This window comes from Emys orbicularis, chromosome 4 (assembly GCF_028017835.1).
Source record: "Emys orbicularis isolate rEmyOrb1 chromosome 4, rEmyOrb1.hap1, whole genome shotgun sequence".
Lineage (NCBI taxonomy): Eukaryota > Metazoa > Chordata > Testudines > Emydidae > Emys > Emys orbicularis.
The window spans coordinates 340,678-364,770 of NC_088686.1; positions in this window are offsets into that span (position 1 = coordinate 340,678).

The following is a 24,093-nucleotide window of genomic DNA, read 5'->3' on the forward strand; positions in this document are numbered from 1 at the left end:
TCTAGTGAACTCTCATTTCACAGTAAATATGAAACATCTATTTCAATAGCTTGACATTTCAAAAAGCTAAGGTACCTTTAAAATATTTGCATTAAAAGTGCATCCTTTACTTTAACAAATACATTTGTGAACCATATCCAGCTGAGAGTCTAATCTAGTCAAAGAGCAGTAGGATTTTTATTTCTAGCCATCTTCAATGGCACATTCAAGAGATGCCTATCTTCCTTGACATCCTTTCATAGCTATTATATTAACTGCAATACTTTAGAAAGTAGATTATATTTCCAATAAACCCTGTATTGCCCAGGGCACAGTGGAGAATGGAAGTGCTGGGTCACTACAGCACTGCAAACAGTGAGTGCATGAAACTGGACTAAGGTACGAGCGTACCATCAGAGAACCTGAAAGCCCAGCCCAGCCCAGCCCTTGAGCTTGCTGGAGTAGAGTCAAGGGCTTGGGGGAAGAGAGACAGTAGAATGGCGGTCACGGGACTATGGTATCAGAGTCACTTTCAGCACAGCACACGCCCTGTGCCAGAGGCAGCCTCCACGCAGTGCCTCAGGAAACACCTTTCAGGAGTTAAGGGTTCACATTTGTTTCATTAGTGTACTGGAGAAGGAGGTGAGGTGTATTGACTGGTAATTAACAGGAGTAGCATTCTTTCTCTCTCTCTCTCCTGTCTGGTCTGAGTCCTGCTGTTAACAATTGTGATGGGGAATCTACCCCATGGGGCAGTGAAAGGGTTAATGCTGGCCAGAGGCCAATTCACACACCTGGCTGCACCCGGAAGGTGGGCTAGGCCCAATTAAAGATGACTCCCAGCTGAGGGCAGAGCTGGGTGGTTCAATGAAGAGAGGAAGCCCGAGGAGGGGACAGCTGCAGGGAGAGAGGGAGACAGAACTCTTTAGTCCGTCTCGGAGCAGCGGAGACTGGAACGCAGAGATCCAAAGAAGCCATCAGAGTGGAGAATGATCCAACCATGAGCCTGACAAAAGGGTAGAACTTGAGCCTCCAGGTAAGAAACCCAGGAAGGTGTTGCCCTGAAGAGGAGCTTCAGGAGGGAGTTTACACCCTGGCTCTGAGGGGAGAGGGCAGCAGTGATGAACGAGACTCCAGGAGTGGGTCTGAGAAAAACCAAGCAACAGGCTGACAGCCATGGGGACAGATGGGAGTGACGAATCCATAGAAGAGGCAAGACTCCAAAGAGTTTGTGCCTCCATTCTGCAGAAGAACAGAGAGCTGTGGAGAACCCAGGATGGGTTAAAAGTTTAAGCTTGGGGGAAAGGCAGATGTTTATTTCGCCATGCATTGTGTTTCATGTTTGAGTTTAACAAGAAGACTCCAGAGAAGCCCTGGGGCCATGACTCTGACAGATGCATGGGACAGAAGAGGAACTCTGGAGGGGCTGAAGGTATCCTACTGATGAGCACTGTCATGTGGGACACGTTGATACCCCAGAAGGGGAGAGACCATAAAGTGACTTGGCTGGAGGGTCAAGTCATGGGGAGAGAGATCACTGAAGGGCTGCACCAACCATTGGCAGGGGGTGCTAGTCGAGGAAAGAGCTGCTGTATCTCACCCAGCCATGGGAGGCACACCAGTGGTGAGTTAGCTGTTGTTTCTAGAATAACCTTCAATACACACACTATATAGTGAAACCTATGATTGGAGCTGAAAGAAACTCGCATACTACTGTATTTTTACAGAGTCTACTACTGCAGGAATAGAAGCACATCTTGCATGAGTTTAGAAACTGTGTCTAGAATCCCAGTTGCATGACACAGAACAAGCACAAAACAACAACAGAAACAAACATTTATGGAATGACACTTTTCTCTTGTGCAAATGCCAAATTAACACAGGGTTATGCATCCGAAGAAGTGGGTTGTAGCCCACGAAAGCTTATGCTCTAATAAATTTGTTAGTCTCTAAGGTGCCACAAGTACTCCTGTTCTTTTTGAGGATTATGACAGAGCAACATGCAGGTTCTCTCACACTTTCTAGTCCAGCTAACACCATGATCTTAATTTCAAGCTGTCTGCTTTTGTTCTGCTTCGCTCACAGACTGATCAAACATCTTCAGAGAGTGAATGTGTCATGTCTGCACAAACAGCTGAGTTATTTGGGATAATTCCATTTTTAAAGTCAACAGCATTACTGTCATTCAATCTGCAGCACCAGTGGAAATTCTTCTGGTGTGAAGTTGGATTGTGTCTTATGAATGCTCTCTAAAATGCAATTACATTAATATGAAATTGATATTTCCACAAGCTAGGTGTTTCCTTTGTTTTTATGGGGGGGAAAACTGAAATATAAACACAAACTCATTTAAAGACATTTCCTTATTCCACTGTGATTTGGATCAAGGGTAAATTCTATTTTCATATAATTTTAATACAAAAGAGCATTCTCCTATTTTACTTACAAAAACTCATCTGAGCCCAGGTATTCTCCTGTGCACTGACATCTCAAGAAACTGAAGGAAGAGCCAAACAGGACGATGCACAAAATGCAGGAAGATGACCAAAATAACCAAAGTTATAGATGCTAAATGATGCAGGAGTCCTACTGGAGGGATTGCCTGGCTATTCAGAGGTTACAAGCCATTTCACTAGACTTTCCACTCTTAAGAGTCAGCCACACCTTCAAGGGCAGTGTTTGTTTCAATCCTACCCAAGTTAGTCACATCTACAGAAGAAAGAGTCATGAACTGTCTTTAAAATAAGCATGCAACAGAACGTTTCTGAAGCGATTATCCTGCTCCCCATTGGCCCATTTCTGTTATGGTCTGGGATCCAGGAGATCCACAGAGTGTGTAGTTATTCTTTAACTGGAATGTTTTATTGCTGCCAGTTGACAGCTATTCAGTGGCTAAGGGAAATTAATAGAGCTGGCTGAAAAAATGTAATTTCTGCCCTGCGAGGAATGCTGAAATTTCATTTTGCCAGAATTTGGATGAAAAGTCAATGTTCCTGAAATAAAATATTCCCCAAAATTTTGTTTCAACCTTACTGAAATGTTTCATTTTGATAAGACCAAAATGTTATTTCAACTTTATGTTTTTGAATTGCTATACATATGATCAACTCCAAATGAAATGTTTCAATACTTTTAAAACTTCTATGAAATCAAAGTGTTTAGATGTATCAAACCTGCATTTTCCAACAGAAGACTGTTCCATCAGACATTTTGGACTCACTCCAGTAATTAGGTGGTTGCTTTAGTCTTTGCTACTGAACAAGCATCTACATCACAAAACACATTGGCCAGTGACAGTCAAAGACTGGATGGGCATAGACAAGAACAACCCTCTCATCCTCAGCAGAGGTGCTTCCAGTCTGTGTTGAAAGCACATTATCTGGCTACACCGATAAAAGGGCAGGACACACTTGATATGGATTTAATCAGGCAGCAACTTTATTATTAGATGCCTGGGACTACCCAGCAGATAAGATTGTACAGTGCAGGCAACCCCGTGTTCATTCAAATAACTACCCAGGACTTCCAACAACCCCCTTCTTTTTCCATCCAGCTCCCCCAGCCAACCCAGCGCTGGAACCTTACCATCCACCCCCCTCGTAGGAGGGGTAAGGTGGGCTATAAAAAGGGGGTTGGCTCCCTGCCATACCAATCAGAGGAGCCCTGAACCCCCAGCCCATTGCATTCCTTTAACCAGCACCTCCTTAAGTCTGTTACCAGGCCATTTATCTGGTCACTGGATGCCATCCCTATGGAGTACCTGCACTGAACATCTGCCCCACCCTTACAAAACAAGTTGTGACATAATAGCCTATCTCCCTTCCTTAGTCACCATAATAGGTCCTCCCTGACACCCGCAGTGGGGGAGGTGACCCCCCCACACTCCACCTAGGCCAATCTGGTGGTGAGGGCAAAATTCGGTCCGAGCCCCCCTAAAAAGGAGTGGCTAGCACAGCCGCCCACAGCAGGTCCTAACCAAACCTGGTATTCACCACTTTGAGGGGAGGGAGGGTGGGTGCTGCTTGGCTTGCTGCCTGGAGAAAGGGCTTCTAACACCAGGGCTTGCATCTTTTAAAACCTTCTGCCCTTATGTTCCCAGGGGATAAGTCAGCGTCGCCAAGCTCACTTGCCATCCCCCTTTTTGCAGCAGTTTCTGACCTCCTTCCCCTCCCCCCCTGTAGAAGCACTGCTCCCTTCCGCCGGCAAGCCTGGACAATGTCCCTCCGCTGCAGGTGCGGTCACAGGCAGGGCAGGGTGGGGAACTGGCAGCACTCCTGACAGTGGTGAATGAATAAATACGGGGATTTACTCCAGTACTTTTTACAAACAGCCCGCTCACTTCTCTGATTTTTGTTTCGTATCAGGTTTAATTTTACACAGTGCAGGGGGCGCTGTCTCATTGCCTTGGGGAAAACACTTTGCACAGACTATTTCTGTTAGCCGGATGTTTGTGATTTGTCTTATGGTGCAAGCCTGGGACAAGGCTTAGAACTGAGCTCTCAATTCCTCGTGTTACTGATTCGTGTAAAATTCAGCAAGTCACTGCATCTCTGGGCCTCAGTTTCCCCATCTGTAAAATGGACATAACACACAGAGGGTGTTGTGTTGTGATAATTGGGCCTACACATGTGCCCTAGCAGTGAGCTCAATGAGGGAAAGGCTCATGCACTCTCCTAGTGATGTGTTATATAAAGCCGTGTAAGCAAAGCTGTAGAAGACGACACACTGAATTAATTTAAACCAAAGGTCTGCTGCTGCCACACAAAGACTTTGTTAAGATAATGGCTGGTAAACAAGAGGAGCAGAAATCAAGGAACTAAAATTGCATGTTGGAAATTAGGCCTAACGGGTGGTCAAAATAATGAGAAGATGGATTATTCCACCCACTTCCTGTTTGGGGCCCTTAACAAAGACTTTGGAGGAAAGGAGATTAATATCACTGCAGCTGCGGTCGGAGGGTTGTTCCCATGACTCAGACCTGGGTGGGAATGTCTGACCATCATTACTGCACTGGCAAGGATCCCGACCCGATACACAGGAGATCCTGCTCCGTCTCCCCTTCCCTTGTGTGCTCCTTTCTGCCACTCCAGCTACCTCCTGTCCTCTCTCTCTCTTGGCTTTTCAACTGACCCTGAACCAGCCGTGCCGCACAGCCCCCGCATGGTGAGACAAGATGGCCCATACCGCGCTGCCCAGCCCGAGATGCACACGTGAAAGAGAGGCCTGACCAGACCAACCAGGTGATGTCTCTGACTGGGGAAGTGAGCCAGGGTCCAGAGCAACACCTGCCACAGAGCAGCTGCCAGCCCAAAGCGTCCATCCACGATGGACCAGCCTCCCCGTGTGCTGAGAACATCAGCCCAAGCCATATTTCCCCCATCTTTACTCTCCCCTCCCTTTTGTGTCTGGCTTGTCTAAGGCAGGCAAGTAGCCACCATTCTCAATTCAACACTGAACAATAGAACTAACCCTTTCCCCCCACCAAGAAGGGCTCTTTGATGGAACAAGAGACTTTACCCAATAGTCACTGTCACCGAAGAGACATTGATAGGTGTTGGTTGTTTAGTCAATTTCTGTTCCAATGATCTTCACTTAATTTTGTGTGTTCCAATCAATGTATTTCCAGCCTTTGGTCTGCATTTTATAGTGTCTGCCATCGTGCAAAGCAGGCAGAGGTCTCTGTACATCAAACCTCACCCATTGCTTAAAAATGTTTAATGCTACACATTAGACCAAACTCAACACTGTGTACAAAGTGCTGTGTAGTTCAGAGCAGTATTGAAGCCAGCTAGTGTCGGGGCCGAGTACAGAGCTCAGGAGGTCCCAGATTGCAGCCCCAGGCTCAAGTACCTTGATCGTATAATTGATGCATGCTCATGCTGCTTTTCACTTCAGGTTAAGAATTTGCACTTCTGGTGGCTTTCCGGGCTTTCATATAAGAGATGCTGGCTTCCTCACCGGCCTGGGGAATTATCAGTCATGCCAAAATTAGTCCTTAGCCGGGCTCCCTCTATTGTCCACATGGCCAGAGACTTCACAAACGGAAAATAAAACTGCCAGTGGGCTTTCCATCCACAGCTCCCAGAGTTTACAGCCTGGCATCTCCCTCCCTCATGAATTATTGCAGAAGACTCTCCCTTCACTCTGCAGTCATAGAATCATAGAATATCAGAGTTGGAAGGGACCTCAGGAGATCATCTAGTCCAACCCCCTGCTCAAAGCAGGACCAATCCCCAACTAAATCATCCCAGCCAGGGCTTTGTCAAGCCTGATCTTAAAAACCTCTAAGGAAGGAGATTCCACCACCTCCCTAGGTAACCCATTCCAGTGCTTCACCACCCTCCTAGTGAAAAAGTTTTTCCTAATATCCAATCTAAACCTTCCCTACTGCAACTTGAGACCATTATTTGAGGACCTGCTCCATGATTTTTCCAGGGACTGAGATGAGGCTGACCGGTCTGTAGTTCCCTGGATTCTCCTTCTTCCCATTTTTAAAGATGGGCATTGTATTTGCCTTTTTACAATTGTCCGGGACCTCCCCCAATCTTCACACATTTTCAAAGCTAATGGCCAATGGCTCTGCAATCACATCAGCCAACTCCCTGAGCACCCTCGGATGCATTCCATCCAGACCCATGGACTTGTGCATGTCCAGCTTTGCTAAATAGTCCTTAACCATTTTTTTCACCGCTGAGGGCTGCCCACGTACTCCCCATATTGTGTAGTCCAGGACAGCAGTGTGGGAGCTGACCTTGTCTTCGAAGACCAAGGGGAAAAAAGCATTGAGTTCTTCAACTTTTTCCACATCATCTGTCACTACATTGCCTCCCCCATTCAATAAAGGTCCCACACTTTCCCTGACCTTCTTTTTGTTGCTAACATAGCTGTAGAAACCCTTCTTGTTACCCTTCACATTCCTTGCTAGCTTCAACTCCAATTGTGCTTTGGCCTTCCTGATTACACCCCTGCATGCTCTAGCAATATTTTATATTCCTCCCTAGTCATCTGTCCAAGATTCCTCTTCTTGAAAGCTTCCTTTTTGTGTTTAAGCTCACCGAAGGTTTCTCTGCTAAGCCAAGCTGGTCGTCTGCCATATTTGCTATTCTTTCTGCACATCAGGATGGTTTGTTCCTGTGCCCTTAACAGGGCTTCTTTAAAACACAGCCAGCTCTCCTGGATTACTTTCCCCCTCATATTAGACTCCCGGGGATCCTGCCCATCAGTTCCCTGAGGGAGTCAAATTCTGCTTTTCTGAAGTCCAGGGTCTGTATTCTGCTGCTCTTCTTTCTTCCTTTTGTCAGGATACTGAACTCAACCATCTCATGGTCACTTCTGCCCAGGTTGCCACCCACTTCTACTTCCCCTACCAATTCTTCCCTGTTTGTGAGCAGCAGGTCAAGAGGAGCATGGCCCCTAGTTGGTTCCTCCAGCATTTGCACCAGGAAGTTGTCCCGAACACTCTTCAAAAACTTCCTGGATTGTCTGTGCACTGCTGTATTGCTCTCCCAGCAGATGTCAGGGTGACTGAAGTCCCCCATGAGAAGAAGGGCCTGTGATCTGGAAATTCTGTTAGTTGTTTGAAAAAGCCTCCTCTACCTCATCATCCTGGTCTGGTGGTCTATAGTGGACATCCACCATGACATCACCCTCGTTGCTCTTGCCTCTAAACTTAACCCAAAGACTCTCAACAGACTTTTCTCCAGTTTCATATTGGAGCTCTGAGCAATCACACTGCTCTCTTACATACAGATCAACTCTTCCACCTTTTCTCCCCTCCTGTCCTTCCTGAACACTTTATACCCATCCTTGATATGCTCCAGTCATGTGAGTTACCCCACCAAGTCTTTATTATTCCAGTCACATCATAGTTCCTTGACAATGCCAGGACATCCAATTCTTCCTGTTTGTTTCCCAGGCTTCTTGTGTTCGTGTACAGGCACTTAAGGTAACTAGCCGATTGTCCTACTTTCTCAGTATGAATCAGGAGGCCTCCCCTGTTGCACCCTCCTCCTTGTGTTTCCTCCCGGTATGCTACTTCCCCACTTACCTCAGGGCTTAGGTCTCCATCCCCTGGCGAACCTAGTTTAAAGCCCTCCTCACTGGATTAGCCAGCCTGCCTGCGAAGCTAAGGCATTGTTCTATGTGCAGGCAAACCTGATCCTGTCTTGATCGCTCAGGGTTGGGAAGGAATCTTTTCCTTCCATTTTATATAACTGGCCAGAGGCATTTCTCATGTCTCCCTCCTCCTCCCCTGCTTTTCTTGCCTCTCTCGTGAGGACTGGCCACTGCTAGATGATGGACTGAGCATTGATCTCATTTAGGGTGGGCGATTCCTATGTACCATTTACCTCCAGTGGCCTAATTCTAAGGCAGTAAATGGAGGTTGTTTTGTAATGTTCTCTGCATCACCACTTGTCTATTCAGCGACAATATCAGCAGAGAACAGACAGATTACTGAGGCACAACTCCCTGTGAATGAAGCCGAGTTAACATCAATAATTGCATCTTTCCTGCCTTCTGTTCAGAATTATTCCAGTTCTTTTCCTAACACATCTCTGCTATGCATTGTGGGAGAGTCAACTCACCGCTGACGAGCCCCCTCCTAGCTGGGCCTGGCATAGCAGTCGCAGGCTCTTCTCCTCTACCTTCCTGCTGATGGCTGCTCCATCCTGGCCTGCCTCTTCTCATGAATCAGCCCTCAGGCCACGTCATGTTTAGTCCCACCCCTTCCGGAATAACAAAGTCCAAAAAAAAGTTTGATCCCTCCAGCCAGCCTGCTGGCCTTGATTGTGGCCCTGGAGGTTCATACACCTTTTCTCAGGGCTTCCAGACAGTCATATCCCCTTCACAGGGGCTTCATGTCACCTTCCCAGAGGCTGGTAGGGGAGCACTGGCCTGCCCTCTACACTGGGTTCCAGTGCAGGGACCCTAGGACAGGCAGTCCAGGGTCACTCCACCAGATTCCTTGCTGCTGCTACCTCTGGCCTTCTTTCTTCCCTTACAAGAGCCTTCCTTTTCCCTGCAGATCTCTTCACTCCCTACTACCAACCTTCCTCTGTTATAGCACCACCTAGCCCCTCCCCAGATGGCTTTCATCATTAATTAGGTTTGGCCAACTCTCCAGGAACAACCTCTCAGGCCCGCATTAAACCTTCCACCATCTGTGTGGGGTAGCGCACCCACTCGTGGATTCAATAGTCATGTGTTTGCTTTCCACTCATTTCTCTCTCAAGAGGAACAATCCATTTCTCTGTTCAAGTCTGCTAACTGCTCAGCACTATGACATGCACAAAAACCTTTAGACGACAAATCCAATAATGTGCTTGAAAATCTTGCAAAATAAAATGCTTGCTCGGCTGGGGATCTGCCTATGCTACACACACATCGTCTTTTTCTCGGAAATAGCCTATGGGGATGAAATAAATATGGAATATTTTGATTCTTCGGAGGCTCATTCAAAGAATTTCCTTTCGTAGCTTTAAAATGCCCGTTTTTCTGTGTTTTTGTAGAATATGTTCTATTGCCTTAATATCAGTAAGATATGCTGCACACTGTGGTCCCATCTGTTCTGCCATAGGTGATAGGAGTATAGTTGCCTCAGAAATGCTCAAATGTTCAGTAAAGTGGTTAAGCAGATGTCTCTGAGTTTCTTCAGTTTTTTTACATTTCCTGCCAATTATGCACAGACACCTCCTAAAGACGTGTGAATGGGAAGTATTTTTAATAGTAAATAAAGGTGTATACGTCAATGTAAGTCTCAGACTATTCAGTTGAGTATGTGCAGTGACTACAGAGTGTCTAAGGTTAAAATGTACAGGATGTTTCCTTTTTTATAATGCATTCCTGCAGGAAGAGAGGTATTCCCATGTTAAAATGTGCTGCATTTATGTTTCTGTCCATTTGTTGAAGGCTTTGGAAGTGGTTTTGCATTCAGCCATCCTCACCGCTAAAGAAAAGTGAGAATGAAAGTTAGTCATTTATTTCCACCTGGATCTCCTATGATAAAAGTGAGACAGAAAGTGCCATTGATCTGCCTCTCCAAAGCCAGAACACCAGTGGGATCGATTAAACAGACTACACTACTTGCAGGACTGCAGAGATAGGTATCCAGGTTTGGTTTGTAATCCATCCAAGTAATGGACAAGCACTGGCACATTCCTTTAGGTACAGGCAATCTGCTTAAAAATGAGGGCCTATTTAGACATTCCTGGAACTGCCAAATGTATACGGAGCCTAATCTTCCCCAGCGAAGTCCATGGGACTTTTGCCATTGACTTCAATAGGAACGGGAATAGGTCCTTTAAGATCATAAGGAATTTGCACCCACATATCGGTATGTGTTGTCACCTACAATGGCCATTCATATTCAGCCCTATGGATTTGGCTGATGTTCCACTCAGTCATAAGTCACTTTGCCCACCTAATTAGAAAGTTGTCATTGCTATAACCATTTCAGCATTTCTGCTGGTGTCAGGTTGATAAAGATTACAATAAAATGCTGTAAACCCAGGCTGACATAGCAGCCACAATGCGAAGTTTTTCTCCATGCAATGCCCAGTAGTTGCAGTGCCTTGATTCCCTCTCACTGTGTCTAGTGAGATTAGAGAAGAGCGCAGTATACTATTACTTTGTGTGATGCACATCAGATGCCACCAGTTATCCATGAAAATCTAGCTGAATGCCAATTACATGCCATCTAGAACATCAGTGCCTGCACAATACTGAAATTCCACCCAGCACATGAAATCCTCTCAAATAATCTTGTTTTGGGTTTGCAGAAAATCAGCTAGTTCCCCTGATGTATGCTACTTCTCCATCAACTGAAATAAAACGTGAGAGGAGGAAAGATAAGTATATGGGCAACCGACTAAGCAAACACTTAACAGACTGGTATAAATTCTAGGATTTTTTAATCAAAATTGGCTTTGCTCATTTGGCCATTGTAGTTTAGTGTGTTTGACAGAACAGCTGAAATTTTTATAGGATGTGCATATTTCTGGGAATTCATTATACTAGCAAAATAGCTTTGTATTTAATGAATGAGCTGGAATGGCACCTGTGATCATGTCATGAATAAATGTATTAAGCATATGCTTCACTATTATGGAAGCAAAAGCTCTTCCTGCAGGTAGCACCTTGATCATATCATTCACCTCAGGGTGTACTGATTTCAAATCAAAGCAATTTAAATCACCAAGTGGAAAGCTTCGATTTTAATCAACTTTTTCATTTGTACTTCAGTTATTTTCTAAAGAAAGGTGCCTTCTCATTGGTTGGTATAACCAATAAACATGTTAATTGGTACATCTATTTGCTACCAAAGACAGTACACTATAAATTTATATATTTATTTAAGCAATTAGATAGCTTAATATTTTCAGATTATCATCCATGGTACATTTTTAGTTTGTTAGAAAATGGTGAATAAGATATTGCTTATTTAGTAGATAATTAATTTTCTGCTTACAATTTGTGACAAGCTGGATGGTGACTGGAATTTTATTAAACACACAACACAACATATACAATTTATTTTTATTAAACAAAACATCCTTAAATGTTTTGGACACATGAACTTCTCTCATCAAAACATGTTTCACATTTATAACTAAGTGATTGATTTAAAGGAGCACAGGGATTAACTATAGTCAGTGAATTAAACTATTTCAGGTCAGCCTTTGAAAATTTTCAAATATGCCTAAGTGAAAGTGACTGGAGCTTAAGTTCCTACTCACCTAAGTCTCTTGAAAGTGAGACAACAGTCTCCAAAATTACTTATGCTGTCCTTCAAACTTTTAAAACTAGTAGATCTCAACCCCTACCTCCTTGTTTTTATTCATACAATGGAAGACAAAGCCATGTTTTCCTGCTTTTTCAACTCCCAAATGATTTCTCAACTTTGAATTAATTAGTCCAAATAAAGAAAATGTTCTGTGCCTGCAGAAGAGTATAGCTTGTAACTAATAAAATCTATTACATGAGCCTAGATATAAGAGACTAATACCTGACAGATAATAGGTAAAACCTTTAGGGTTTACATGCATGAAACCTATAGGTTTAGGCCAAATTAGGCCTTAGGATTTAGGTTAAATTGGCCATATTATAAATATAAGTTAGTATAAGTAAGTTAATAATAAATTTGCTGAGCTTGTATCTATGTTTGTATGCTGATGTTTTAAAAAAATAATTGCTGAGTTTGGATAATAATGGATAATATCAGCAATCAGTAGACACCACGAGATGTTCATGGGTAGCTGCAGTGAAATGTTAGAGACTTCCTTAAGGTTACTGCATATTACTGTGGTGGTAAGGTGAAGTAAATGTTAATTAGTTAAAAGAACTATCCAAGTGGCCTATTGACTGAAAAGTCCCTCAATACTATTGGGGTGACACTCCCAAAGATTGGCATGGTTCAACCCACCAGCATATTGATGAGCTTTGGTGGGCATATGAATAACTTAGTATAAGTAGGACCTCACACATGGCTGGAGATCATAGAATAGAATCATAGAACCATAGCGTTAGAGGGGACCACAAGGGTCATCTAGTCTAACCCCTGCTAAGGAGATTTGTTATGTCTAAACCATCCAAGACAGGTGGCTATCCAGCCTCCTTTTGAAAACCTCCAGTGAAGGAGCTTCCACAACCTCCCCAGACTGTCTGTTCCACTGTCCTACTGTTTCTACCGTTAAGAAGTTTATTCTGAGATTTAATCTAAATCTGTTATACTGTAGTTTGAACCCATTGCCTCTTCTCCTGCCTCTGTGGCAAGAGAGGGCAACTTTTCTTCATCTTTTTTTTTTATGGCAGCTTTTAAGTATTTGAAGACAGCTATGCTGTCCCTGCTTAATCTCCTCCTTTCCAAATTGAACATACCCAGTTCCTTCTGCCTTTGCTCACATGGCTTGTGTTGCATTCCATCCCTTTGCTCATCTTTGCCGCTCACCTCTGGATCCTTTCCAGGTTCTCTACATCCTTTCTATACATTGCTGACCAAAATTGGATACATTACTCCAGCTGAGGCCTAACCAGCATCGAGTAGACTGATACAATTACCTCCCGTGACTTGCATGTTACCTCCCTCTGTTAATGCAACCCAAAATTGCATTTGGGTTTTTTTGCAACAGCATCGTATTTTTGACTCATGTTGAGGTTGTCTTCTTAGAGTATGCACAATGTGCTTCAGGTGACACATGACCAGGATTCACCACCGACTCTGGTCCACTGGTTGGATCATTAGCTTCCCTGGCCCGGGTTGGGTACTGATGGGAAGCAAGACATGAACACTGATCCATGCTCCCCATTGAGGTTGTGATCCACCACAACTCCCAAATCCTTCTCAGCAGTGCTGCTGCCAAGCCAGTTATCCCCTATCCTGTATTTGTGCATTTGGTTTTTCTTCCCTAAGTGTAGCACATTACATTTGTCTTGAATGTTGAATGTTGTCTTGAATGTTGAATTTCATTTGTTGTCTATAGCCCAGTTCTCCAATTTATCAAAATCCTCCTGAATTTTAACTCTATTCTAAGAAGTGTTTGCAAACTCCCTCCTCCCATGTTTGTGTCATCTGAAAATTTGGCCAGTGTGCTCTCTATTCCTACATCCAGGTCATTAATAAAGATGTTAAAAACACCAGACCCAAAACTGATCCTTGTGGAACCCCACTTGAGACCCTCTTCCAATCTGACATCATTCCATTAACAGCTACTCTGTTGCAGTTGTTTAATCACTTATGTATGCACTAAATGGTAGTTCTACCAAGTCCGCATCTCTCCAGCTTACCTATCAGTGTCAGTACCAGATCGCTTGTTTCCTGGAGGTGATTACTTCCTGACACTCCACAGGAACTGGCCACCTCCACCCTGGTTCAGGATTCCACAGGGATATGTATGAATGAATTGGAAATACTGGAGCTGGACACTTTGGTTTTTCTAACCATCACAGTTTATGTGACATTATATTAATTGGGGTTTTCTATGTGATAAGACTTTTAATAAAGGTAAATCTAATTAAATGTGATCATTGTTTCTTGCATGCTCCTCTAGTCTCCAGCAGTGATGCTAGCCCACATGGAGGTGTTAGCCCTAATGTTTTAAATATTGGAGTAGCCATGGAGATCAGACTTTTATCTAATACTAGAATTTGAAAAGTATTATCAATATTATTCAATATCAAAACCAATACACGTTACAAGAGGCTACTGCTGTCAAAAGAGGATTTAAAACATCAACAAACTCTGGTTCCAGGTTCATAGCCAATGACTTCCACTGGTTCAGCGGTGTGACTTTCTATCAAATGTTATCAGCAAACATGTACTGCTTGAATTGTTCACCTCCAGCCCTGAAATGTATTATGGTTGGCATGAGTAACGGGTAAGTATTAGATGCCCATGTCATAGCAGCATCTTCTTCTTCAGCAACAAGGCTTCTGCCCTGGTATTTTGGGTTCAAAATATTCTCAAGAACATGAGGTGGAGTAAGTGTTTGATCCATCCACTTCTTTACTACCTGCTATCAAACATTGTTGTCGGGAATTTCAACAGCATGAGCCAGAGGGCAGCAATCTTCCTGCAGTTGGGCCAATGCTACAGACATAGGTTTCAGTATATTCAGCATATCATCAACATTTCTCTTCAGTCCAATGTTGATGACTTTGGCTGTGATGCTGCCATCTATTTTGTCATAATTTTCTTCACAAATTATCAGATTAGGCCAGTTCTTACTATAAAGCTCAAAACAGACAGCCACTGAATTCCATCAAACATCTTGGGGAGAATTAGTTTGGATCCTCTTGCTCTCTTCAGTGAAGCAGAAGCAAGCAGTTGTTACAGAACCTGGAGTTGTACTTAAGTTTTGGCTAAAAGATGCATCAAGTGAGCACTGCACCCGTATGTTTTAAGTTTCAGGTTCCCTTCATTATCTTCTTCTAGATTTTTAATCATCTATGCTACACTGCAGCATTGCCTGCGACATAGTTATGCACTTGAATTTTTGTTCACAGTTTGTTACAGTTTTTACTGCTTCTTCTTGTAAGTATGCTGCTGTATGGGCATTTCCTGATGTATCCACTGTTTCTGCAAGATAGACAATGCCATCTTCTGTTGTCACACAAGAACATAACATAAGAACATAAGAATGGCCATGCTGGGTCAGACCAAAGGTCCATCTAGCCCAGCATCCTGTCTTCCAACAGTGGCCAATGCCAAGTGCCCCAGAGGGAATGAACCGAACAGGTAAACATCAAGTAATCCATCCCCTGTCACCCATTCCCAGCTTCTGGCAAACAGAGGCTAGGGAAACCATCCCTGCCCATCCTGGCTAATCTATCCTCCATGAATGTATCTAGTTCTTTTTTTGAACCCTGTTATATTCTAGGCCTTCACAACAGCCTCTGGCAAGGAGTTCCACGGGTTGAATGCGCGTCGTGTAAAAAAATACTTCTTTTTGTTTGTTTTAAACCTGCTGACTATTAATTTCATTTGGTGACCCCTAGTTCTTGTGTTATGAGTAGGAGTAAATAGCATAGCACTTCCTTCTATACTTTCTCCACAACAGTCATGATTTTATAGATCTCTATCATATCCCCCGTTAGTCATCTCTTTTCCAAGCTCAAAAGTACCAGTCTTACTAATCTCTTCTCATATGGAATCTGTTCCATACCCCTACTAATTTTTGTTGCCCTTTACTGAACCGTTTACAAGAAGTGAACCGCTTACAAGAAGTGGAAACTTGGACAGATGACGTGGGAGGAGTATAAAAACATTGCTCGAGCATGCAGGGGTGTAATCAGGAAGGTCAAAGCACAATTGAAGTTGCAGCTAGCAAGGGATGTGAAGGGTAACAAGAAGGGTTTCTACAGGTATGTTAGCAACAAGAAGAAGGTCAGGGAAAGTGTGGGACCCCTACTGAATGGAGGAGGCAACCTAGTGACAGATGATGTGGAAAAAGCTGAAGTACTCAATGCTTTTTTTGCCTCGGTCTTCACAGACAAGGTCAGCTCCCAGACTGCTGCACTGGGCAGCACAGTATGGGGAGGAGGTGAACAGCCCTCAGTGGTGAAAGAACAGGTTAAGGACTATTTAGAAAAGCTGGACATGCACAAGTCCATGGCGCCAGATCTAATGCATCCAAGGGTGCTAAGGAAATTGGCTGATGTGATTGCAGAGCCATTGGCCATTATCTTTGAAAACTTGTGGCGATTGGGGGAGGTCCCGGAGAACTGGAAAAAGGCAAATATAGTGCCCATCTTTAAAGAAGGAGAATCCGGGGAACTACAGACCTGTCAGCCTCACCTCAGTCCCTGGAAAAATCATGGAGCAGGTCCTCAAGGAATCCATTTTGAAGCACTTGGAAGAGAAGAAGGTGATCAGGAACAGTCAAAATGGCAGGTTTCAGAGTAGCAGCCGTGTTAGTCTGTATCCGCAAATGGGATACAGTCAAAATGGATCCACCAAGGGCAAGTCATGCCTCACCAACTGATGCCTTCTATGATGAGATAACTGGCTCTGTGGATATGGGGAAAGTGGTGGACATGATATACCTTGACTTTAGCAAAGCTTTTGATACGGTTTCCCACAGTATTCTTGCCAGCAAGTTAAAAAAGTATGGATTGGATGAATGGACTATAAGGTGAATAGAAAGCTGGCTAGATTGTTGGGCTCAGCGGGTAATGATCAACGGCTCGATGTCTAGTTGGCAGCTGGTATCAAGCAGAATGCCCCAGGGGTCTGTCCTGGGGCTGTTTTTTTCCCCAACATCTTCATTAATGATCTGGATGATGTGATGGATTGCACCCTCAGCAAGTTCACAGATGACACTAAGCTTGTGGGGAGAGGTAGATATGCTGGAGGGTAGGGATAGGGTCCAGAGTGACCAAGACAAATTAGAGGATTGGGCCAAAAGAAATCTGATGTGGATCAAAAGGACAAGTGCAGAGCCCTGCATTTAGGATGGAAGAATCCCATGCACTGCTACAGACTAAGGACCGAGTGGCTAGGCAGCAGTTCTGCAGAAAAGGACCTAGGGGTTACAGTGGACGAGAAGCTGGATATGAGTCGACAGTGTGCCCTTGTTGCCAAGAAGGCTAATAGCATTTTAGGCTGTATAAGTAGGAGCATTGCCAGCAGATCGAGGGATGTGATCATTCCCCTCTATTTGACATTGGTGAGGCCTCATCTGGAGTACTGTGTCCAGTTTTGGGGCCCACACTACAAGAAGGATGTGGAAAAATTGAAGAGAGTCCAGTGGAGGGAAACAACAATGATTAGGGGTCTGGAGCACATGACTTATGAGGAGAGGCTGAGGGAACTGGGATTGTTTAGTCTGCAGAAGAGAAGAATGAGGGAGGATTTGATAGCTGCTTTTAACTACCTGAAAGGGGGTTCCAAAGAGGATGGATCTAGACTGTTCTCTGTGGTAGCAGATGACAGATCAAGGAGTAATGGTCTCAAGTTGCAGTGAGGGAGGTTTAGGTTGGATGTTAGGGAAAAAAATTTCACTAGGAGGGTGATGAAGCACTGGAATGGGTTACCTATGGAGGTGGTAGAATCTCCTTCCTTAGAGGTTTTTAAGATCAGGTTTGATGAAGCTCTAGCTCGGATGATTTAGTTGGGGATTGGTCCTGCTTTGAGCAGGGGGTTGGACTAGATGACCTCCTGAGGTCCCTTCCAACCTTGATATTCTATGATTCTATGAACATGCTGACCCATCCTAAAGATAAGGTCAGGACGACAGCATGATGGATAGAGATGTTTTGATCGAGCCAACAGGTACAAGGTAATGGGTGGCATCCAGATACGTCAGAGGGTGGCACCCAGATATATCAAAGGGGCAGTACGTAACTTGTTTGTATCAATGTTTAAAGACATATTTCAGAGGGAGTGTCTTTGGCCAGCTGAGGGGGGAAATGCAAAGTCCCGCCATTCACTGAACTGCATCCATTGTCATGGGCATTCATATGCTAGTATAACTGTAGACATTGATCCGGGGAGCTAGATGACTGTGCTTCAGTGACAATAAACCTGACCAAGTGGCTTCACACCTTAATGGATTTTGTGGTCTTTGGGCAGTTCGCTTGAGGTCTGCTGTGCCAGCTGTCTGTGCAGAGCTGGGACAGCATATGGAGGAAACCCACACAGCCAAACATCTATCAACAACCGGCACCTAGCTTTTTCTTTTTAAACACTTCTGTTGCATGCATACACACTACAGTACCCACTCAGAGTTATATCCATCTGTGCACAGTAATTACTCTGCTATTCCTCTGAGGGGACTTCGACATTATTCATTTTGTAGTTTTACACAGCAAGGAAAAAAGAAAAGAAAGAAAGAAATGCATTCCCCTACAAATCTGACCACACCTCCACAGAAAGCTGACTCTCCCTTATCTGAGACTCAGTTTCCATGGAACTAAAAGTATACATTGAAGGGAAAACAGACAGTATGTCCAAAAGCTGTAGCAATAAAATAAACAAGCAGTCTTATTGTGCTATTTCCATAGAGCTCTGTCCCCTAGCTACAGATAAGAAACTAATTTCTGAATGCCTTCCTCCTATAATTCCTCCTATAATTCTCTCCCCTCTTGGAATCACTCTGTATGTCCCTAGGTGTGAACCACCCCTACAATGCATTCTGCTTTCTAATGAATGTGCATAGAATACATGATATTTTGTTGTTTTATATGCTTCCATACTGGAATTTGTCAGACAGGGTCTCAGCAAAACAATGAATTTGCCTTTTTAAAAATCAGTCCAGGTGTTTAAAGAAAAGCTTGCTTTGTATATGGAATAATGCAACAGAAGAAAAAGAAAAGAAAAGAAAAAGTTAGTCCAAGCTCTCACTCCATTGAACTCCATCCTTTACCATTCTTGCTTACATTATAAACCGTACAGTATTTCCAAAAGGAAACAAATGTATGTCCTAATTGCATGAAAATTAAAATAAATTTTGTCATAAATATAGCTATATGAACTAAAGTAAGATGGTATGGGAGATTTTGCTTCTGCAATGCTATTTTGTGATTCATAACTGAATATATAGTTATTATAACTGATTTCTATTTTAAATAATTCAGTATTTCTCAAATAAACTGCCATTCAGTGCTGTATCCTACTGTTTTGTGCCTGAGCTATCAGCAAGTGATTCTTTAAGAGTTATCATCTATCTTAGGGTTTTATATGATTGCCCATCGTAGTATATGAACGCCTTCCATATAGAATCAATAGCAACAGCGAGGTCCCCAGGGGACTTCACAGAGTCCCTGGCATTTTCCCTGTTTGGAGGATAAATCTCTCCTTGGGGTAGGGTTACTGGTTGTGATATTTTTATTTTGTTAATTCCCCCCTTTTTTGTTGGTCAGTTGGCAGGGTTTAGGGTAAAAGAGGGTGTGTGGGAGTGTCGTTCTCATAGAGGAAAGGCCTTTTTGAAGAGGAAGATTTTGCAGCATTTCCTAAAGCTGGTCAGAGCTGAATTCCTCTGATTTCCTCAGGAAGGTTGTTCCAGAGCCAAATGCCCTCAGCTGAGAACACTTTGCTCAGCTCTCGTACACTTTGTGATCTGCATTGTCCCAGAGGCGCAAAGCTGTCTTGGCAGCTCATAGATAGAAATATGGTCTCTGGTATAGCAGGGATTTGTTCCATTCATCACTTTGAAAATTAGGACCAAGGCCTCAAACTGGCATCAGAATTTACTGGGAGCCACTGGAGGGCATTGAGCATCAGCCCAATGTCCTCATGGCCGCCTGAGCCATGGAGAAGGATAGGCAGCTGTGCATGACATTCAGCTTCAGATAGAGTGAGTTACAGTAATTCAGCCTGGAGGTGATGGCTGCACAGGTCACAGGGGCCAGTTCCTCATCCAGGAGGAAAGGACAAAGTTTTAACACGATGGAGTTAAAAGGAGCCATTTTTACACACTGATGCTACATGGTCATCCAAGGGTAGTGAGGAGTCAAACAGGAGGTGGAGGCTTCACACTACTTTGATGAAAGGAGGCTGTAAACTTTTGACGGAAGGTGGCAACAGCCTCTCGGCTACAGCCAGATTATCGATGTGTTTGCAGTCGGGGGGAGGGAGGGAAGGGGGTATTTCCTTTTACCTTTTTTGGAGTTTGGTCACATGTTCCTATGGGAGAAAGTGTGGTAAAGATGGTCACTTAAATGTTGATAGTGAAAGGTTGTTATACCTTCTGCCAAACAACTCCCTCACTCACCCAACCAACCCGGGATAACTGTTCTGTTATATTCTGGTTTTTGTGCTGCACTCCTCACTGCATTCTCTGAGGACCTTCCAGTTGTGCATTACCAACATGACCAACATCTGTCACACATTGTTTGTTGTCTCATCCTCTCCCCAGGGGGCGGATTGTGTGTAATGGAGTGTCTTCTTTTGACCTTTTTTTAAAATCTCACACACACGTTGCCATATGTTTATGTTCGGTATGGCAAGCTCAAAACAATTCCCCGACATTTGCACTGGATAATCTTAACCTAGCAGAAAATCAAATGGAATATTTTAGGACTCCGAATTTTCAAAACAAGCTGTGTCCTCAGGAGACAATTACCCCAATAGCACCACACTTGGCAATAAACAGCCAGCATTGCTTAGACGTAAATGCTGCTGTCAATTTAAAATGTTAGACTATTGCAACCAAATGAAGACAAATGTCTTGGCGACAGATGGGACACTCAGAACTGGTCCCTCAGAGTGGGATATTCCCAAAGGGGCAGCCCCCAGCACGAAGGAGGTGGAGAACTGGCTCCCATTGACCCGTAAGGCCCAGTGTAGAGGGTTTTCAGGGAAAGGAGATCCCTCGGAAGAGGTGGCTGGCTGGAGCAGGGTGCAGTTTAGAGCAGCTTCAGAGATCTATGTTGGCTCCAGGATCAAGGACCTGTTAACAGCCCCACCGAGAAGATCCTGGGTGCATTCGAGGACTGAGGGCAGAGAGAAAAGGCACTTTTTTATGCACTTTGCCAGAGGAAAATCAGTAATGTGGCTGACTAGAGGATTAGACAGCATCACGTACTTAGCAGTAACAATGAAACATGTGCCACCTGGGAATATTGTCCTTGCTTGTGTTTGTGAGACCTGCTCCCCAGCTGGTCCCAGAGGACAAGAGTACAGTTAGGTACCCATCCCACAGTCCACTGTAGAGTGCCCACAAACGGGGAGAAGAAAACACATGTGTGTGGTGGTGCTGTGCAACTATGGTTTTTGTAATGGAAATTGAATGAAATAATCTGAAATCACTGGGACAATAGCAGCAGTTCCAGAGGAACTAGATTACTAAACAGAAGTCTGCAAGCATCTAACCAATACCAATTTTCTATGTATTCCAGGGCTGCAATTATTATGCTTACAATTATTCAGTCTATGATTTTATTAGCATATCAGAATTTATTTTAATACCTGATGTATCTCACCTGATGAATGCATGAACTGATGAGTATTTATCTTATTTAAACTCTAATTTAGCAGAGACCTTGAGCATGTGCTTAACAACTAGAGGTGCATCCTAACCAGATCATATTATCCGCCCCACCACCCCTGACTAAGTGTGGCCCAATTGCACTTGCAAAAGCTCAAGAAACTCGGAAAAGTATTAGTGACACAACCCTGTGAAATGGCTCCATGCCCCTCCTGGCTGGTGAAAGCCACTGAAGAACAACTATGCCCACTGCTAATGGCAATAGACAATGCCTCCTTCTGAGAAATGCAGCTACCAAACTCCTTGAAAAATGCAACAGCTCGCCCAATCCTCCAGAAACCAACCTTCAGCCCTGAAGATCTCTCCAACTACTGTCCCGTCTTCAACCTCCCATGGCTGTGCAGTAGCACCCAACATCCTCCAACACCATGTGACACTAGGCAGTAAATTGGATGCCTCACATCAGGGTTCAGACCAGGGCACAGCACAGCATAGAGTCTAGTGGCTCTAACATGACCTCCTCATGGCCATGGATGCAGGTGCGATCTCCACGCTCACACTGCTGGGTCTCTCTGCAGCCTTTGACACAGTTGGCTACAAGGTATTGCTAACCTGCCCACAAAACGTAGCAGTAAATGAGCCCAGCATTAGAGTGGCTCCAATCATTCCTCTCCAGCATACTAGAGTAGAGATGGGTAACTGCACCGCACATGAGGGGTCCCACAGGCTTCCACAGTATCTTCGCTTCTCGTCCATGCCTGCATCAGGCCACTAGGCAAGAGAATGAAATGCCCCAGGTTCAGCTGCCAGCACTATGCGGAAGATACTCAGGTCTGTAACTCATTCTCAGTGAATGAAACCACTACTAGGATGTCAGAGTGCCTATAGGAAATCACCGCCCGGATGAGGAGCAGCTGGCTCAAGTTAAATCCAGGCAAGACTGAAGTGACAGTGGAAAATAGAAGAGAGGTATTGATTTGAATGATAGATGACATTGAAAAACACTTTTTATACCGAGGATTAATTAGCATTCACTTCTGCTATACTTGCACTGTTCTTTGACTGATTTACTAATAACTTAATTTCTCATTTTGTCATCCACAGAGATTTCATACTAATTGTATTTAATGGACTGTGAGCTACTGAAATATTTAGAGTCAGTTGTATTAAAAGCATAATATGCTTGCTAATGGAATAAAGAGATAGCTGGTAAATCAATGCAGATGTTAGTCATCTAAGATCACTGAGCCCATAAGAACTTAATGGAAGAAATATCTCCATACAGTATGCTATTGCCACCAAGAATGGGTGTGTAGCAGGCAGACTGATGCAGCAAACTATGTGAATAAACTGAAAGTCAGACTGTTTCTCCACTGACAACAATCTTGCCTCAAAAAGCAGAGAACATTTCCATGCACCTATTGATTGATTTTTAAAAAATAAATACACATTACCACACATATCCGGGACTGGACTAGGTCACCTCTCAAGGTCCCTTCCAGTCTTAGGATTCTATGATATTTAATTGCACTAAGAGATTGTTTCTCTTCATTCAGCATTTGTTTCTCTTCCCTTGGCACTATCCCTTCGGCAGGCACAGAGTTGGCTTCCTTATGCATTTAGCATCAGCACTAGATTCTACTTTTTAAACAATCACTTTGTGAGTCTGTCCTGAGTATCAGTAACTTGTGTGGTCTGTCCTATCCCTGAATTCATTTTTTATCCAGTGACAATAGCATGTTCATGTAGCACGGTTATATGATTTCAGCAGCATTTATTGTCAGGTTGTGCTATGTGCTGATGCAAATGACAGGGAAGGATGGGGAGGGATCCTTTCCAAGCACTGAACCAATCAGCTTTGGAAGCGAAAGGAAGCGCCAAGCGTTCGGGAGAGCCAAGCTTCCCAGGGGCTAGGAGCTCTACCACTCACAAGGCTTAAGGCAGGGAGGGGATTTGTTCACCCAGAGCTGCATGTTAGCTTGCCTGGCAACCTGGGGATGTGGCCAGGGATCCTGTCTCATTCTGGAGGTTAAAAACAATGGAGAAAGAAACCCTGAGGCAAGGGGCTTCCCTCTGCAGGACTGGGGGCTGCGCTGGGCAGTGCATTGGCAACTGCTGGAGTAACACGGGGGCAGGCGGGCAGCCTGTGGTAGGCACATTTGGAGGTCTGCAGGAAGTAGCACCTCTCTGATGAGTTTTAGGAGCTGCACAGAGGGATGGAGCTTCGCCTGCTGTGGACTCAGCACGATGGGGAACCAGCGGGACTCACCCCACACTCCTGCACACGCCACAGCCAACAGAGCACAGTCAAGTGACCGCAAGGAGACCTTGCTCCTGTTCACCTTACAAAGCGAGTCATGGCTTCCCCCACCACCTTGAAAGGCCAGGAGCAACTGAACTGATGCCTCCTTCAGGCCAACACCACAGGCCAACCGCACCTTCAGTACACATTTCACTATGCAAGCGGATTAGTCATGCTGATGCACATGGCAGTCCTCCCTCGCGACACACATTATCAACTTTGCAAAATACTCCATGCAAAATGCACTGCTCAAGCCAGCATGTGTTTGGAAAGCTCAGATCCAGTCATATTAGACCAAATATATTGGAATACGCGAGGACACGTCTCATCAATGGGGACACATTTCCTGTCCTAGGTCATCTTCATGCTCCCTTTGGGATCGTACAGCAG